Here is a 19,420-nt window from a genome sequence, read left to right as displayed (position 1 = left end):
CTGCTGTGCTCCTCTAACCGCCCTGGTGTCTGGCTGCGCGTAATCAGCGGCCAGGCGAGTTGCCTCAACCTCCCACCCCGCCATAAATGTCTCCCCCTTACTCTCACAGATATTGTGGAGCGCACAGCAAGCAGCAATAACAATGGGGATATTCTTTTCGCTGAGATCTGAGCGAGTCAGTAAGCTGCGCCAGCGCGCTTTTAAACGTCCAAATGCACATTCCACCACCATTCGGCACTTGCTCAGCCTGTAGTTGAACAGGTCCTGACTCCTGTCCAGGCTGCCTGTGTACGGCTTCATGAGCCATGGCATTAAGGGGTAGGCTGGGTCCCCAAGGATCACGATAGGCATTTCAACATCCCCAATGGTCACTTTCTGGTCCGGGAAGAAAGTCCCTTCCTCCAGCTTTCGAAACAGAGCAGAGTTCCTGAAGACGCGAGCATCAGGTACCTTTCCCGGCCATCCCACGTTGATGTTGGTGAAACGTCCCTTGTGATCCACCAGGGCTTGCAGCAGCATTGAAAAGTACCCCTTGCGGTTTACGTAGTCGGTGGCTTGGTGCTCCGGTGACAAGATAGGGATATGGGTTCCGTCTATGGCCCCGCCACAGTTTGGGAATCCCATTTCAGCAAAACCATCCACTATTGACTGCACGTTTCCCAGAGTCACTACCCTTGCTATCACCAGGTCTTTCATTGCCCTGGCAAATTGGATCACAGCAGCCCCCACCGTAGATTTGCCCACTCCAAATTGATTCCCGACTGACCGGTAGCTGTCTGGCGTTGCAAGCTTCCACAGGGCTATCGCCACTCGCTTCTCAACTGTGAGGGCTGATCTCATCTTGGTATCCTGGCGTTTCAGGGCAGAGGAAAGCAAGTCACAAAGTTCCATGAAAGTGGCCTTACGCATGCGAAAGTTTCGCAGCCACTGGGAATCGTCCCATACCTGCAGCACGATGCGATCCCACCAGTCTGTGCTTGTTTCCCGGGCCCAGAATCGGCGTTCCACGGCATCAACCTGCCCCAGTGACACCATGATTTCCACATTGCTGGGGCCTGTGCCTTGTGAGAGGTCTATGTCCATGTCAATTTCCTCATCACTCTCGTCGCCGCGCTGCAATCGCCTCCTCGCCTGGTCCGGGTTTCGCCTTGGCATGTTCTGGCTCTGCATATACTCCAGGACAATGCGCGTGGTGTTCATAGTGCTCATAATTGCCGCGGTGATCTGAGCGGGCTCCATGATCCCAGTGCTAGCTATGGCGCCTGGTCAGAAAAAAGGCGCGAAAGTAGTATCTGATGGACCAGGAGAAGGAGGGCGGGAGGGAGGGAGGGAGGGAGGGAGGGCCGAGTGACGACATGGCGTACAGGTACAGGAACAGGGAGAAACACAAACAACTGTCACACAGAATGGTCCCCCCAAAGATTAAACTGGAAACCCTGGGCTTAGCAGGCCGTTGATTTCACGGAGGAAGGGGAAGCAAATGAACACAGAACAAATCTATTTTTTACATCTTAAGGTGGCAGCCGACGGTGCAGCATGAGTGACAGCCATACCAGTATGACGACGATGGGTACCAATCATAATATACCATCATCTGCCAAAAGGCAAGGGACTGCTGCTGTGTAGCAATGCAGCCCCACGTCTGCCAGCCCCACGTCCGCCAGCACCCAGCATCGCCCTCGGCCTCTTCTGGGTGCTTAGCAGACAATACTGGGCAATTGGCAGAAAATAGTATATTACGACTGGTAACCATCATCATCAAAACAGTAGCATGTCTGCCCAGGTGGCCATGATTGACAGCCATACCAGTATGACGATGACGGGTACCAGTCATAATATACCATCGCCTGCAAGGGGCTGGTGCAATGCAGCCCTACGGCTGCCAGCCCCACGGCTATCACTCATGCTACACTGTCTACCGCCAAAAGGCAGTTAGCAGCTGCTGCTGTGTAGCAATGCAGTCCCACGTCTGCCGGCACCCAGAGGACATATGGTGACAGTGAGCTCAGCTGAGCTGAGCGGGCTCCATGCTTGCCATGGTATGTTGTCTGCACAGGTAACCCAGGTAAAAAGGCGCGAATGTATTGTCTGCCGTTGCTGTGACGAGGGGGGAGGGGCCTGACGACATGTACCCAGCACCGCCCGCGACACTGTTTTGCATCATCCGGGCATTGGGATCTCAACCCAGAATTCAAAGAAAAGGCGCGAACCGCTTCTCGGCTCTCTGAGCTGTGGCGCAAACGTAGTATCTGACGGACTAGGGGAAGGAGGGAGGGGGGCCGAGTGACGACATGGCGTACAGGCACAGGGAATTAAAATAAAGAACGGTGGCTGTGCATCAGGGAGAGACACAAACAACTGTCACAGACTGGTCCCCCCCAAAGATTAAACTGAAAACCCTGGGTTTAGCAGGCCGTTGATTTGACGGAGGGAGGGGGAAGCAAATGAATACAGAGCAAAGGGAAGCAAATGAATACAGAGCAAATCTATTTTTGTACATCTTAAGACGACGGTGCAGCGTGACTGATAGCCCTCGGCATCTTTCTGGGTGCTTGGCAGCAAATACGGGCGGTGTATGACGATGGTCTTCAGGCCTATTGCACAATCGGCTGCTCAGGAAAGACTCTGCTAATGTACGATGACCCGACTTGTAATAGGATGGCTAACAGTCGTAATACACCATTTACTGCCAAAAGGCAAGCCCCACGGCTGCCAGCACCCAGATCGCCGATGAAGGCTACCAGTCTACTGCACCGTCTACCTCCAAAAGGCAGTTAGCAGCTGCTGCTGTGTAGCAATGCAGTCCCACGTCTGCCGGCACCCAGAGGACATATGGTGATGGTGAGCTCAGCTGAGCTGAGCGGGCTCCATGTTGTCTGCACAGGTAACCCAGGTAACCCAGGTAAAAAGGCGCGAATCTATTGTCTGCCGTTGCTGTGATGGGGGAGGGAGGGGCCTGACGACATGTACCCAGAACCGCCCGCGACACTGTTTTGCATCATCCGGGCATTGGGATCTCAACCCAGAATTCCAAGGGGCGGCAGAGACTGCGGGAACTGTGGGATAGCTGTGGGATAGCTACCCATAGTGCAATGCTCCGGAAGTCGACGCTAGCCTCGTACTGTGGACGCGGTCCGCCGACTAGAGCACCTAGAGCATTTTATTGTGTGGACACACACAATCGGCTGTATACAACCGATTTCAATAAAACCGGCTTCTATAAATTCGAACTAATTTCGTAGTGTAGACATACCCTATGTCACAGTTGTAGGAATAGCTGCATTTCTGTCCCCCTTCCTGGTCTCTCTGAGAGCAGCCTCGTGTCTGTCACAGGCCATGCCTTTAGCTCTTCTGGGGTGGAATTACACAGTTCTCCTACTCTTAGGCCAGGTCCTGGGATACAGAACCCTGCGTATCCACTGTGCTTATCCTACAGGTCTAGGTTCAACACCTGTCTAGGTTCAACACCTGTAGTTCTTCCCTTCAGGAGCCTGTGACCAGTGGTGCATGTAGTGACCAGACCGCCTTCTTAAACCAAAATATTATTTATTGTAACGACAGGCACAAAGTATTTCCAGACTGACTGTAAAACAACAGTTTGTCTGGAATCAGGGTCTACAGCTGAACCTGGAACCAGCTAGTGAACTACAGCTGGACACCCTGATTGGCATCACCAGCCTACTCTTACACCCAGCAGCAGCAACACACAAGCAGCTTCTCAAAGTTTACAGCCACAAGTGGGATAACTCCTGTGCCTCCCTTGTTCCCAGTCCTGCCCTAGACCTGCTCCGTTCCTGACTCTGGCCACTAGGCATAGCCACCCACACTGACACAGACTGCTCATGTCTATTTTACCTAGAGTCTCGCCATCCCCTGATGGTAACCTAGGCAGGCCTAACTTCTTCAGACCCCCAGCAGGGGCCAGTATGCAGTCTGATTCCCCTGAACAACTGCCTGAACAGCCCCCTGCCCCACCCCAAGAGAGTCTCTTTTCAAACTACTACAGTCCTTCTGATCTTCTAGTTCCCTACCTTTGGCCCTGCTTGTCCAAAGCCAGTTGGCTGGAGCCAGGAGGTAGAATCTTCAAACTTACTATGTTTGGCCATTGTTTCTTAACAACCCTTCAGTATTTACCCAGGGGTGGCTCAGCTTGATCAGTTCTTCTCTTTGTGCTTGTTTTTCCTTACAACCCCCTTGTTAAGCTAAAATAACATAGCCATATACTAACCATTCCCCAAACCAGGTCAGCACACAGTATTCAGCAATTATTACAGGGTGGTTTCATTATCTGTCACATTTTTATCATCCGAACTTGAAATCTCAAAGAATGAAATCAGGTTGGTTTGACAAGGCCTATTTTCCATAAACCCACATTGTTTTTATTATTGAGTTTCCTCCATACCTTGAAATCCACACCTATCATTTCACACACCCAGAACAGGCAAGGCCTGTGCTGTCAACCTAAAATAGCTTCTGTTTGTGCGTGACTTGGTCACAGAAGTGCAATAATTCCCTCCAACCCCAATGGAAGAGGTTTCCCCACCTCAGGGGAAGGGGCGGAGTCCTACACCTAGGTAGTCCTATTTATAGGGCCTAGAGCATTTGGGCAGCAATGCCATATTACTGACCTTGCTGTAGGATCACACTCCAATCTTTAGACTATCCCAGGAAAAACTCCTGAGTGACCCTCCTTGGCCTCGTTCAGCCAAACCCTCTTCTAAAGAAATCCCTGTGGCCCAGAATTGCTTCACTCCCGGGACAAAGCTGAGCCCACAATTCAGCATCAGGATCAACCATGAGGTCACTGAGTGCTTTCATAGGAAAGTGAGTCAGATACCAATCTGGTAGTCAGGGCTCCTGATTCTACAGCCTCTTTGCCCAGGCCCTGCAGCTCTCACTACCTTATTCACACACCCGGGCAAGGGGGCTTGCACTAATACTCTGTGTTTCAGGCTTTTCCAGCTGTAAATCACCAAGCAGCATATAAAATTGGCCACTATTAGCCCAATGCTACTGGCCACTTCTCAGAACCCTCTGGACAGAATCAGACCTTGCCTACACTTGCAGCAGCACGTAAGGTACATGTAGCTATACACCCCAGTGAAAGGCAGGCTGTGTCCACACTCACAGTGGCATATAGCTACATGTGGCAGTGAAAGGCTCCGGCAGGGGGGAAGCAGAAGGGAAAGGCTCTGGTATTCCCCACTACCAGAGCCTTTCCCTGCTGGAGTCTTTCACTGTGTCGGGGAAAGGCTCTGCCACGGGGAAGGCAGGGGGACGCTACACTTCTAAAAATAGCAGTGTAGACATCAGAGACACGGCTTGGGCATTGCTGTGACAATTGGGTGTACAAATTTACCCTAATTGTGAGTTTAACTGTAAAAAGTGAGTGTAAATTCATAAAAGGTCGCAATAATCTACACTAACAAATGTGGATGGAAACAGGTGCAAGAAAACCAGACAGAAACTGGATTAGTCTAAACCAAAGAGGCCATGTTGATATAATCCAAGGACTGTTCAAGTTATGTTTGTTAAAAACAGATGATGTGGAGCTAGAATTAACTAAAATTGGTGTGTCAGATATTAGGCCTAATTGGTGGACAAAACAATGAGGGGATGGGCTCTTCCACCCATTGCTCCCTTTTAAAAGAAAGATTGTCTGGGGCGCCTACGAAAGAACAAGACAAAGAGCGGGGAAGAACAGACAGAGACTACTGGAGTGAGCTCCACCATCATGGCTGCCACCCTCACCATCTCCGGGGACCCCAGGCAGGGGTGCTGGAATGGGGGGGCCATAGGGCCACAGCCCCCCCCTTTTTACCAGCCATAAGGGCAAGCAACAGGGGGCAAAGAGGACAGAGAGGAGTGACGGGGGGCAAGGCCTCATGGGGAAGCAGCAGTGTGCCTCCCCCAACACTTTTAGGGACCTTCTGCTGCTCCTGAACCCAGGCCTTCATCATCCTGACCCTGAGAGATGTCCTGACCAGAACGGGCCAGAGAGAAGCAGCCAGATGACATCACCACCCCTACCCAGGGCCGGTGCAAGGAAGTTTCGCGCCCTAGGCAAAACTTCCACCTTGTGCCCCCTCTCCCCTTAGCCCTGCGGCAGCTCCCTGCACCCCCCGCTCTGAGGCGCCCCCCCCTACGGCAGCTCCCCCCCCGCCCTGAGGCGCCCTCCCCCGTGGCAGCTCCCCACCCCAGCTCACCTCTGCTCCGCCTCCTCCCCGAGCACGCCGCCCCCGCTCTAATTCTCCTCCCCTCCCAGGGTTGTGGCGCCAAACAGCTGATTGGCACCGCAAGCCTGGGAGGCGGGAGAAGTGGAGCAGCGACGGCGTGCTCGGGGAGGAGGCGTAGCAGAGGTGAGCTGGGGTGGGGAGCATTGCGGCAGCTCCCCCCCCGTCCTGAGGCTTCCCCGCGGCAGCTCCCCACCCCCCCGGCCCGGGAAGCCGTGCAGCACCTCCCCACCCCAGCTCACCTCTGCTCCGCCTCCTCCCCGAGCACACCGCCCCCGCTCTAATTCTCCTCCCAGGCTTGCGGCGCCAAACAGCTGATTGGCGCTGCAAGCCTGGGAGGCGGGAGAAGTGGAGCGGCGACCGCGCGCTCAGGGAGGAACGCTGTAAAAAAAAAATTTAGGGCACCGCTTTTTGGCGTCCCCCCAAATCTTAGCGCCCTAGGCCACTGCCTAGTTCACCTTAATGGTAGCACCGGCCCTGCCCCTACCATTTCCACCTGAATCCCCATCACTACCTGGGATGAAACGGGATCGGACCTTAACAACGCCAGATCAGCTTACCTAACTTCTTGTCTTTTCTCCAAAAAGGACAGTTATTACCATCTTTGATACCATCTAAGAAATTGTCACACAAGGGGTTTTTCCTTTTAAACCCTTCTCCAGCTAACGGGAAAGGGAACAAGGGATGATGTTGAAATGAAAGCCTTATTTAATACTTTACATTGCAAAGGCTGTAACCGTTTTCCCATCTTTACTGTATCTTTAGTAAGAGGTTAAAAGATGTTGAATGGTGTGCTTGCCATGGCACTAAGCAGGCATAGTCTCTGAATACCAAACCACAGACCTTGTTTAATGTTGCTCAGTGACCGGGTTGTGTGAATGCCTTTAGCCCTTATATTCCATCTAAATTAATACAACAGAGTGTGGAGAACCATGTAGGGTATATACCCTAGGGTTCAGGCTTGTAGGGCACTCTACTCATGTAAGCCATGCCTCACCATCTACATTACTATTTATACCACTGCTAGCTGGACATCCAGTGTCTGTACTGTACACACCCCCATCAGCGTAGACCTATTCTCAGGCTCAGCCTCCCCAGCTTTCCCAGGTGTAAGACAGACATGGCCAACTCCCTGCTGCCTCTTCTTCACTGCCTCAGGCACTGTCATATTATGTGTTTGAGCAGCACCCAGCACATCACTGGGACACGATCCTGACTAATGTCTGGGGGTTCTGTTACTGAGATCTGACTAACACTCCATAGGGCTCATCTACATGGAGAAATTGACCAGAATAGCTTTTGTGGAATAAGCTATTTCACAATAACTAATCCAGAATAGCCCCCATGTGGCCACTATATTCCAGAATAAAAGTGACTTTATTCTGGAATAATTCATACTGTTCCAAAATGGAGTAATTATTCTGGAATCAAAGTGCTTGAGCGTTCACATGGGAAGCTATTCCATACTAGCTATGCTGATCAGGTACCCTGTGTTGATAACCCCATTGTGGCGGGGCGAGTGCCCCACCCCCATGTGAGAGGGGGCTAGGGTAGGCCATAGCGGCTGCGCAGGCTGGCAGCCAATCAGGAAAGAGCTTACTGAGAGCCAATCAGGGCTGACATTAGAGCCAGCCAATCAGGGCTAGGCTAGGCCCTATATAAGGGCTGCTCAGAAGAGCATCAAGCAGTCTGTCTCCAGAACAGGAGACTAGCACCTCGGATAGAGCAGTGCTGGGCAGGCTCAGGGGGAGCACAGTATGGCTCCGGCCCAAAACCTGCCAGACTGCGGCCCTGAGAGAAAGGGCCTAGAGGGTGCGAGGGGCCAGAGGGTAAGTGGCCCAGGGACAGTGGGACAAGGGGAGAGAAGGAGGGCAGGGAGGCTGACACTAGAGGGTCCCTGGGTCGGGACCCAGAGTAGTGGGCGGGCCTGGGTCCCCCCCTTCCCCCTTGTACTGCACCTGGCCGTGCAGTAGGGTGGCTGAGACAAACTGCAACCAGCCCTTGAGACAAGGAGCTAGACTTTGGAGGTTGAGGCCAGTGCAAGGACTGCTGAACACACACACACACACACACACACCCCCGTGGAAGGGGGTGAGGATGGACTAGGGGGCACTGCTGGAGGGCAGTGGCTTCAAGAGGATGCTGCCGAGCAGGGAGTGATGCGGGCTCAGATGCCAACCGAGAGCGAGATGACGGATGGGACACCACCAGGAGGGGGCGCTTCACTGGACAGAGCTAATTCCTAGAGACAACCAGCAGGAGGCGCCAGGTGGTGAGTCCCAACCTTATCACACCCATATTTACCAAGTTCCACACAGCTTGATGAGTGATGTTTTATGCAAATTACTTAGTGGGCTATTTTGCATATAGTCATGAACTTCAGCTTTTAAAAACTTGGGTAGATTCAATACATTCAGGAACACCAGAACTAAGATTACCCATGTGTCCTAAATTCAGCCCCTTTGTCCATATGCATAAAGTCCCAGATCCTCTCAGATAATGAGAGGTCTAACTCCCATTGAAATCAAGGGGAGTTGGGAGCCTAAATACCTTTGAGAATCTGGGCCTAAGAGACCAGAATGACACCTGTGTGGGGGGTAGATTATCCACACCAGCCAGCTGGAGGAGTCTTACCCATTCAGAGACAGAATGCTGGATTAGAATGGAGCAGGGGTGTCATCCAGTGTGGCCTGGTGATTCCTACTTTCCTAGGATACAGTCTTTAATGTACTTTCTTCCTCCCCCCACCATCAACAGGATATAAACCCATGATCTTCAGATACACTGGAAGAACTCAAATGACAGTGGTTTGAAGAGGAACTAGTAGCTGTTTCTTAGCGTGGCCCAGTCTGTAACTTGGCCCACAACACACCCTTTGCCAGTGGGTCACACAACTTTTGGTGAGACAGCAGTGGCATATTGAAAATCAGGATATGTGGGTTCTATTGCTGATTCTGGGAGCAAAGTATGGTCTAGGGGTTAGTGACCGCATAGCAAGTACATAATTTGGCATATTCGGCAAGGCAGAGTGGCAAAGCAGCTGAAGCGAGGGTCTGGTCTGCCAATTTGGAGATCTGAGTTCTTCTGCCAGAAGTGACCGTGAGCAGTCTCTCTGTTAGATCAGCTGTCAGATGGGCGAATGATAGCTCTCTGCTCCCAAAGTTGCAGGATTGCTTTGTGGTTAATAAAAAAGGTGGTGGCGAGTCCAGAAGTATTCATACCAGTGAGTGGAAAAGCTGGGATTAGAAGTCATGTGCTCTTGGCTGGTAGCTCTGCCCACAAGACCCACACATTGCTACTGGAAGCGTTCTCATGCTCTCAGCTATGGACAGGCACAGCAGAGTTGTCAAAGTCAGGACGTTTGGCACAGCTGTTAACTCATCCATTTCCTCGGAAGGACCATTAAAGTGCTGATGTGATGATAATAATGAAAGGCTCTGCACGCACACACCCAAACCCACAGTGATTTAGCACATACTGGAGGCCCATGTGTGAGCAGCAATCCCACACCACGTGTCACTGTGTCATTGCTGGACACTCGCTGTGCAGCCAGCCCAGCACACTTGCTCCCCTCTCATACTGGCAGAGACGCAGAGAGACATGTACTCCTTAGCATCGGCCCCTCCGGGGGGCTGTTCTTCCATGCTGGTCGAGCACCCAGGGACTCTGCAGTGAGGTCAGGCAGCAAACAGAGCATTCAAACCATCACCACCCCATTCCTGCCCTGCTAGATCATTAATAAATAGTAAGTGCTAATAATAGACTTAATAGCTAATTGTAACAAATAAATAGCTAATAAGTCAATAAAACCAGCCCAATATAATAAACAGTTAATAACTGGCCATAACAATAACAAGTTAATAATAATAAGTAGTCTTCCCTGACAGCTTGGGACTCCAGAGCCCTGCCTTGTTGAGCCAGACACACTAACCTGCTGCAACACAGACCCAGATCTGGTCCATGCCCCCAAAGCTGCAGACTTTAACCAAAAACAGCTCAGCAGGTCACCTCTCCAGCACCCAGAACCCAGTTCCCAATGGGATCCAAACACAGAATAAATCAGTTTTACTCTGTATAAAGCTTAGACAGGGTAAACTCATAAATTGTTCCAGAGTAACAGCCGTGTTAGTCTGTATCCGCAAAAAGAAGAACAGGAGTACTTGTGGCACCTTAGAGACTAACAAATTTATTAGAGCATAAGCTTTCGGGTGCCACAAGTACTCCTGTTCTTCTTTTCATAAATTGTTCGCCCTCCATAACACTGATAGAGAGATGTGCACAACTGTTTGCTCCCCCAGGTATTAATCATTTACTCGGGGTTAATTAATAAACAGAAGTGATTTTATTAAGTATAAAAAGTAGGATTTAAGTGGTTTCAAGTAATAACAGACAGAACAAAGTAAGTCACCAAGCAAAATAAAGCAAAAACACACAAGTCTAAGTCTAATTCGTTAAGAAACTGATTACAGGTAATATCTCACCCTCAGAGATGTTCCAATTTAAAAAGTACATCATATTCACATTCATAAGCATAGTTTCATAAAACATATGGAGTGCAACATCACACAGTCAACAATAGTTAACAACCCACAACGTATAGTGCTACAGCCAGGCAGCCACTCGGCCCCTGTACCAATTCTGCAGGGAGCTGACTCTGGGCCACGTGCTGGCTGCAGGGGGTTCCTACCTGCAGCCCAGTGTCTGGCAGGGCTAGGAAGGGAAAAGGGCAGATCCTGACTCAGCCACTCTGAGGCTGCCATCTCCCCCATTGCTGCGGCTTCAGGGCTCAGACACTGACACACTGAGTTTAAAGGGGCAGGGGAACCTCTCCCCACAGTAACAGGCCCCTCTGTACTTGCACTGTGGCCAAGGGGATCAGGCATCAGTCGACTCCTATAGGGATCTCCAGCTGCATCATGAGCTCCCCTCACCCCAGCATAGGGGGCTCGGCTGGGGGCAGGATCCCAGCCCAAGGGGCCCTTGATCCAGCTGGTGATAGCTGATCCTGTGCTCCTGCCCCAGGCTGGAAACCCATTGCTCAGAGCAGCACTCGCCTCCGCCCGCTGTCTCCACCCCCAGTGGTTTCCAGCCAAGCCCATTGCTCTCCTCGTGGCCCCCTTATACGCAGCCCCATTCAGCTCAGAGGAGCTGGGAGATGCAAACATGGGCTGGTCCCCCTTCCCCGTTCCCCTCCCAATGGCTCTGCAGTGAGGAAGGGAGGTCCCTTGCTTTATTCCTCCTCTCCTGACATTTTAAGGGAGGAGACACCTTAAATGGCCCCTTCCCATTCTGGCTCTTTGTCTTGCTACTGGACTGCCTGCCCTACCCCTGATCTGGGCATCACAGGGTCACAGCTGGCTCTTTGGAGGCAGCCAATCCCCCCCATAATCCCCAGGGACTGGACCCATCCCCCATCCTACTTTTCCAGTGGGGTTCAGTGTGGCAGGCCAGCCACCCCAAGCCCTCAGTACCCCGGGCATGGATTCCCTGCCCCCATCCCATTGTGCAGCAGGGGACCAGGACCAGCCCCCCTCAACCTGCCCTTGGGGCTAGGGCACCCCAGAAGCCCCATGCTAATGTCCTGTGCTGGGCTCTTAGAAAGTGTTATGCTTATAGAAACTCACGGAATCTTTTTCAGGGGACAAGGCAATACGCCACGTTTATTCAAAATGTCAATAGATATTAAAATCCGCATATGCTCACATTCTTACACACACACACACACACACTCTCTCTCTCTCTCTCTCCCAAAAGGTTCTGCAGCTGGTGCTATAGTTACAATCCTTATCATTGCTCGAGTCAGTCTAGTGGCCAGCTAAACGGAGCACGAGTGGGAGCTGGGCCTCTGTCAGCCGCGCCTACCGATGCTCCATTGTTTTTGCAGAATGAACCCAACGCCTCCTGGCTCTCACCCCTCTCTTCTAGGAGTTGATTCTTATGTTAGTCTATGGATCCTGCTGTGTCATGCTGTAATCATTTATCATCAAAACTGGTTGTTTTCAGTTCATTCTCCATCTCCTTATCTTGTGCTTTGTTCTTGATTTAGGGCGGATGCCTTTGTACTTTAGGGTTGTTAATCTGCACTTCTTCAGCCATCAGGACAAGGTGATACTGGCGACTTCTCTTTCCTCCCTTTTTTGCAATTAGCCCCATCTGGCAATTAGGCTGGCGTCTTTTCTCTTATTTGCTTACGTACCACACAGATCTCATTCACACAAGGAACAGCACATTCACACAGAATAGCAAAACAATATTAAAAGCAGGCCTCTACTGTAGAAAAATAAGGCTAAATAAAATAATCCTACTATTACTAATCTAGCATCCACAACATTCTAACAAAACAAATCCAAAGCACAATTTAGTATTACAGACTTATAGTAAAACAATTCCATCAACCGAACTTCAGTTCACAAAAGCACCAGCCCAGCCCTGGGGGACAGACCCCGTCCTGCCTCAGGGAGCTGCAAACAGTGCCCGGGTCCCACTGCCAGGGGGTCTCAGACTGAGCCAGGAGGGACAAGGGCTCCAGGCAGAGCCCAGCTGGGGAGGCTGCATTAGCTCACTGTGGATGGGAGACCCCTGGGATGATTTGGCAACTGACAAGCCTGCCCTGCCCACAGCCTGGATCCACAGGGGCTGCTGTCCCCCACCACCTGGGTACCTCCTAGGGGGTGATTACCCCACCCATACCCAGGTTGGGTTTGTGAGGGATGCCCCCACCACAGCCCTACCTGGTGGGTGCTACCCACCCCCATCCAGGGTCTCTCCTTGGGGATCGCCCCAACCCTTGCCCATATTCTTATTATATTTGGGGACAAGAGCCACCCCAAAGAGGAAAATCTCCCACGCCGGGTCCCAAAAGCATTTCTCCCCATTCCCCTCCCCATCTCTGCTGGTTGGTGCTGACCTTCAGAAATGGTCCCTGCTGCAGATCTGGAGAGGAGGTCCTGGAGGGACTCCATCCCACTGCTGCTCCTGCTGCCGACCAGAGCAGCTAGCCTAAATGATGCAATTCCAGCCCATGGCAGTGGAGAAGATTCTGGGATGGGACAGTCAGGTAACATCAGAGATGACAAGGGGACAGGAGACATCATGACCTGGGGCCTGGTGGGAGGGACCGGGAAGTCCCTCGGCCCTGTTGCATGTGATATTTATGAGGTATTTGATGCCAGAAACCAGCATTGATTAAAGCGCTCATTTCTCCAGACAGAAGGGGATCCAGCAACAATCCCCCTGCCGTGGCCTCCTGGGGCTGCTCAGGGCAGCTTTGCAGACCCTCAAGGCCAGCTCTGTTGGAGTGCTGTGACTGCTGGAGAAGGGCCCCACTCCCAGCCCCTCACTGCCCTAATGGCCTTGGTGACTGGTCTGTGCCCCGATTCCTTCCCCTCCAGGAGTAGCTCCCCCCTGCCAGCCTTGCCTCTCCTGTGAGCAGAGCCACCTTGAGGGGGCAGCCTTGCAGAGGCTCTGTTCCTAGCTAGCCGCCAGAGAACACAACAAAGCGCCTTTGCAGGTACACATGCAGCAGTAGGGACATTACTTAACCTCCATGTAAGCAGCTCTCAGCAGCACTGCAGCCTGTCTGGCTCAGGTAGAGCCTCAATCACTGTACGACAGGGGTAGTCAATAGGCAGACTGTGGGCCAAATCCAGACCACCAGACACTTTTGAATGGACCCCAAAATCTTTATTTGCTTATTATCGTTGTTGTTGTTGTTTTATTATGTTCTCTGAAGTATGGACCTTGACCAAGAAATTTGGACCTTGGGGAAAAAAAAATTGACTATCCCTGCTGTAGGACCTGGCCAAGATCAAGAAACTAGGGCTGGGAACCACCATCGCAGTCTATGTGGCATAGAGAGAGGCTCAGCTAAATCCCTTTGCTTCCCCCGATTCCTGGCAGAACACCTGCATGGAGAACTCTCTGGGAGAGACCACTGCTGCTGGCCCCACATCTGCCTTTGCCAGCTGACCCATCCAATCCCCCTGCAGGCGGAAGGGAGCAGGAGTCCTGACTAGTGCTCAAGGCATGTCATGATAAAGTGATCCACGTGTTTGCACTCAAGTCCTGATGCCAGTAGGGAAATGCAGAGCAGGGGCGGGGGGGAGGAGGACGGGGACAACGACTCCAAATGGCTCCAGTGTCTCAGCAGTGCAGCCAAACCCCTTCTATGGCAGGCTGCAGTAGAAGGGGAGGAACCAGGGCTCTCTCAGGAGACCATGGGGGGGAAACATCTCAGCCTCTTGCTAATAGGGGACCTTCCTGTTTTACATCAGAAATCCGGTCTTAGGGGACTGAAACGTTGGATTTCAGATTCACTCCAATAAGCCACAAAAAGCAGAAGCATCGTGGTTTCTGCATGCTGCCGGAAACACTACTTTTTCTTGTGACTGATCAGGAGAACACAGGAGTGGCCACTCTACATCAGACTGATGGTCCATCTAGCCCACTATCTGGTCTTCTGACAATGGCCAGTGCCAAGTGCTTCAGAGGGAATGAACAGACCAGGCAATTTATCGAGTGATCCATCCCATTATCCAGTCCCTGTTTCTAGCAGTAAAAGGTTTAGGGACACCCAGAGCATTGGGTATGATGCGTGGGGGGTGCTCTACTCAGCACTGGGATGGCATCTCCACTTGGCTGCTTTGGGAAATAGCTCGCAAGGTCGATGCCTCTTCCTGCAGTTGCATCCTGTCCTTTTGCCTCTCTCTCTGTTTGCAGCCCCTGTCTCGCTCCAGTAGCCGCTGCAGCCCCTCTGTGACGTAGCCCTCTGGCCAGATCACTAAATGGTTCCCCTTCCGGGGTAGGCTTTCAAAGCCTCTTCTGTCCACGTGGCATCAGGCAGTCCTCATGGACCCTGACCCTGGCACTCCAACAGGGCCGGCTCCAGGCACCAGCGAAGGAAGCAGGTGCCTGGGATAGTCAATAGAAAGGGGCGGCAGTCCGTCCCTTGTTGGGGCGGCACGTCTGGGTCTGCGGTAGCAATTGGGCGGTGGGTCCTTCAGTGTCTCGCTTCCTCTTCAGCAGCAGCTTAATCGCTCCGCTCAATTGGGCTTTTCTTTTTTTTTTCTTTGCCGCTTGGAGCGGCAAAAAAGCTGGAGCCGGCCCTGCACTCCAACAGGGCCCAGGCAGTCTTCCTGTTCATGGCCCCCAAACAGTGCCACTCTGCAGTGGTTGGAGCTGGAACCCAGACCTGCCCTGTACTCTGGGTTCCACTCCAGGGCCCTCTAGTGAATAATTATGGTCTGCATCGCCATCACCTTACTGCTCTCACCCCGGCCAGACACCTTCCTACCAGGCTTTTTCTCCCTTACCCCAGGAGGACGACTGCAGGCTTCCTCCCTGCTGCTTGCCAGCCTCCTGGCTTTGCAGAAGCCCCACCTGTTCCCTCACAGGCGAGCCTTCATCTAATTAGCTTCCTCCAGCTTCAGTCTCCTCCCATTTGCAGCCTAACTGGCTGATTGGGCACACATGGCCTAAATCAGCTCTCTCGGGGCTATTGGGGGGAGAGTATGCCCTATCACATGGAGTTGCATTCCTGCCCATCTTGGCTAAGAGCCATTGATGGACCTATTTTCCAGGAACTGATCTAATTCTTTTCTGAGCCCCATTAGACTTTTGGCCTTCCAAACATCCCCTGGGAATGAGTTCTGCAGGTTGACTGTGCATTGTGTGAACAAGTACTTCCTTCTGTTTGTTTTAACGCTGTCACCTATTAATTTCATAGGGTGATCCCTGATTCTTGTGTTATGTGAAGGGGTAAATAACACTTCCTTGTTCACCTTCTCCACACCAAGCATGAGTCCATAGAGCTCTATCACATTCCCCCCCTTTGTTGTCTCTTTTCCGAGCTGAACAGTCTCTGTCTTTTTAATCTCTCCTCCTCTGGAAGCTGTTCCATCCCCCTAATAACTTTTGATGCCCTTCTCTGTACTTTTTCTAATTCCAATCTCTCTTTTTTGAGATGGGGCGGCCAAAACTGCAGGCAGCATTCATGGTGTGGGCATCAAGATGAGGCTGGTTGCTCCTGCACTGCCTCTGGTGAGGTCCCAGCATCATGCAGGAAGCGGATGAGGCTGGGGTAGGGTGACTAGACAGCAAATGTGAAAAATGGGAACAGGGGATGGGGGGTAATAGGAGCCTATATAAGAAAAAGACCCAAAAATCAGGACTGTCCCTATAAAATTGGGACATCTGGTCACCCTAGGCTGTGGATAGGTGGAGGCATAAATTGATGGGGGTGGGTGGTGGAAGGAAGCCACTGTGACAGCGAAGCAAAGACATTCACATCTCCATTCTGCTCCGTTTGCAATGTCACCTTCTCCAAATCTCCTTCTTGTCACCGAATGACGTGTCCTTGGCCAGGGAGGCCAGCCATGCCGTGGGATGTTCCTAACCAGCAAGGTGAAATGTGGTGGGGAGGGTGGATAATAGCCAGACAACATCACAGAGTGGGTCTGGCAACCAGGAAATCGGCTGGGCCATGATCCAGGATAGCTGCCCAAGAACAGGCACTCAGACCTGCCCTTCCAAGAAAGACAAGGTCAGTGACAGGCGGCCCCAGTATGCAGTGGTGAAGAAAAGGATATTCAGAGATAAAGATGGAAACAGCTGCTACCAACTGATAACACACCCGAGGGCCATTTTGCTCTCCCTACTCTCCCGTGGCGTGATGTTGATGGGGGCAGTCAGAAACTTAACCAGTCAGATTCACTTTGATGCCAAAAATGAGAAGTCCCTGGTGAAACATGCTTACAGCAAGAGACCCTGAGGTAGCCCCATACCACAGAGTTAACTGAAGAGCTGCTAGCACCAACTGAAATTGTATGATCAAATGAACACGTTTCAAAAATCCTATGAGCAAGCCAGCCCATGCTGGGGCAGGTAGGTCTACGAACATTTGACTAGCAAATAACTCAGCCCATTGGAGATCATGTGCCAAACCTCAACGTAGGAGGAAACGTAGGCAGCAATATATGTAAAAATATACTGTTCAGCCCCCTTTAACACAGATGTACATAACAGGAAGTAAAGCAGGTGACTGCATCATCCAGGAAGAGCAAGAAATTATAGGATCTTAGAGATTAGTACAATGGGAAGATCTGTCGTTTCTCAGGTACTGAGTGATTCCCCTTAGCTGTCTCTCCTCTCTTTACACCTTGGGCACATGCACCTTTAATAAGAGCAGAAAAATTTCAACCCAAACTAGCATGAACGGGGAGAGAGCTTGCTGGAAAGTAGCTATGGTCAATGACTGAGGAGGGTGGGTAGACAGCAAATTACAGACACGCTTGTGATTTTTTGCAGCCACTGGGATTCTGTGCAGCTCACGTGCAGCCACAACATTGTAGAGAAAGGAAGTTGGGGCCGAGTCCCTCTTGGTGACACTGGTGATACCATATCTGGAACAATCATATGCAGTTCTCAGGACCAAGATGACGTCAACAAACGAGAGGGAGTTCAGAGAAAAGAAACACAAACTAGTAATGAGAAACTGACTTGGGAACATTGATCACTTGATGATTGCCTGTTCTGTTCATTTCCTCTGAAGCACCTGGCATTGGCCACTGTCAGAAGACAGGATACTGGGCTAGATGGACCTTTGGCCGTCCTTATATTCTACCATTCTTTCAAAACAAAATCAAGATATCCTCCATGGAGGGTAAGGGAGGTAGGATGCTATCTACACCTATATGAGGGGTTAAAAGCCACAGAGAGGAATTAGATTAATAGATTTTAAGGCTAGAAAGGACCATTATGATCATCCACTCTGACTTCCTGTCTAACAGAGGCCAGTAGAATTTCACCCAGTTAGGGCAGTAATCAGACAGGATAAATCAAGTATTTGTACATCCCAATCCGATGGCCAATGCTGAGATCTCCTAGGTTGCATTTCAAGGGAAGTGATGCGACCCCCTATCTCCTGAGACATCTAATAAACTAGAATGGATTAAAAGCAGTGGGCAACAGATTGCACTGTGCCAAGTAATCCAGCATTTGCCTTTGTGTGATGGACAAAACCATGTTAATATTTGCAGAGCACTTTAAAAAAGTGAAATAGGCACACATTAAGGTCTCAGCAGGGGCCTAGGAGGCAGGAGACCTGAGCTCTACCAGGGACTCCCCATGGGTACACATCAGTGAAGCCCATATGTTCAAGTGTCTACTTATTTTGGGGGACCACCTTGAGATACCTAGGGCCCGATTTTCAGGGTTCCAAAGCAACCACAATGGCCATTGACTTCACTTACTGTGACATTCAATGAATTGACTATGAAAGTCGGCTCCAAACTGTTCTCCAGTTGGGCAACTAAAACCAGGGGCCATTCCTGAAAACACTGGCCTGGGCTCTTCTGTACCCAGATTCTCTCCTATGAGAACAGGGATATTTTCCTCCCTGCAGGAGCGTGGTAAAAGCCTTTGAGGTCCTCTGATTACTGGTTTCAGAGTAGCAGCCGTGTTAGTCTGTATCCGCAAAAAGAAGAACAGGAGTACTTGTGGCACCTTAGAGACTAACAAATTAGTAAAAAGAAGAACAGGAGGACTTGTGGCACCTTAGAGACTAACAAATTTGTTAGTCTCTAAGGTGCCACAAGTCCTCCTGTTCTTCTTTTTGCGGATACAGACTAACACGGCTGCTACTCTGTAACAAATTAGTGCACCTCCGATGTGATGTGCCTTTACTGCCACCCTGTGGTGGCTGTGTGCTACTGCACCACCTCCTGGGAATAATCCAATCACATTTTTGTGAATGTGATTGATGAAGTGGGCTTTAGCCCACAAAAGCTTCTGCTCAAATAAATTTGTTAGTCTCTAAGGTTCCACAAGTACTCCTGTTCTTCAAATTCCAAACTGGTTCCCCACAGCTGGTGGGGGCAGGTCTCAGCTGAAGAGGGAATCTCATGCTGTAGGGTACTGAGTCTCTCCTTAATACAAAGCAACAGAGAGTCCTGTGGCACCTTTAAGACTAACAGATAGGTTGATAGATTTCCATTCCATACGGCTAAATGCAGTGCCTTGCATGGTGTCAAGTATCAGAGGGGTAGCCGTGTTAGTCTGGATCTGTAAAAAGCAACAGAGTCCTGTGGCACCTTTTAAGACTTAACAGATTTTACAGATCCAGACTAACACGGCTACCCCTCTGATACTCTCCTCAATACAGCTGCCTGTACAACCCCTCCTGCTGACGA

The sequence above is a fragment of the Chrysemys picta genome, chromosome 10 (assembly GCF_011386835.1).
Source record: "Chrysemys picta bellii isolate R12L10 chromosome 10, ASM1138683v2, whole genome shotgun sequence".
NCBI lineage: Eukaryota > Metazoa > Chordata > Testudines > Emydidae > Chrysemys > Chrysemys picta.
This window is presented reverse-complemented; position numbering follows the sequence as displayed.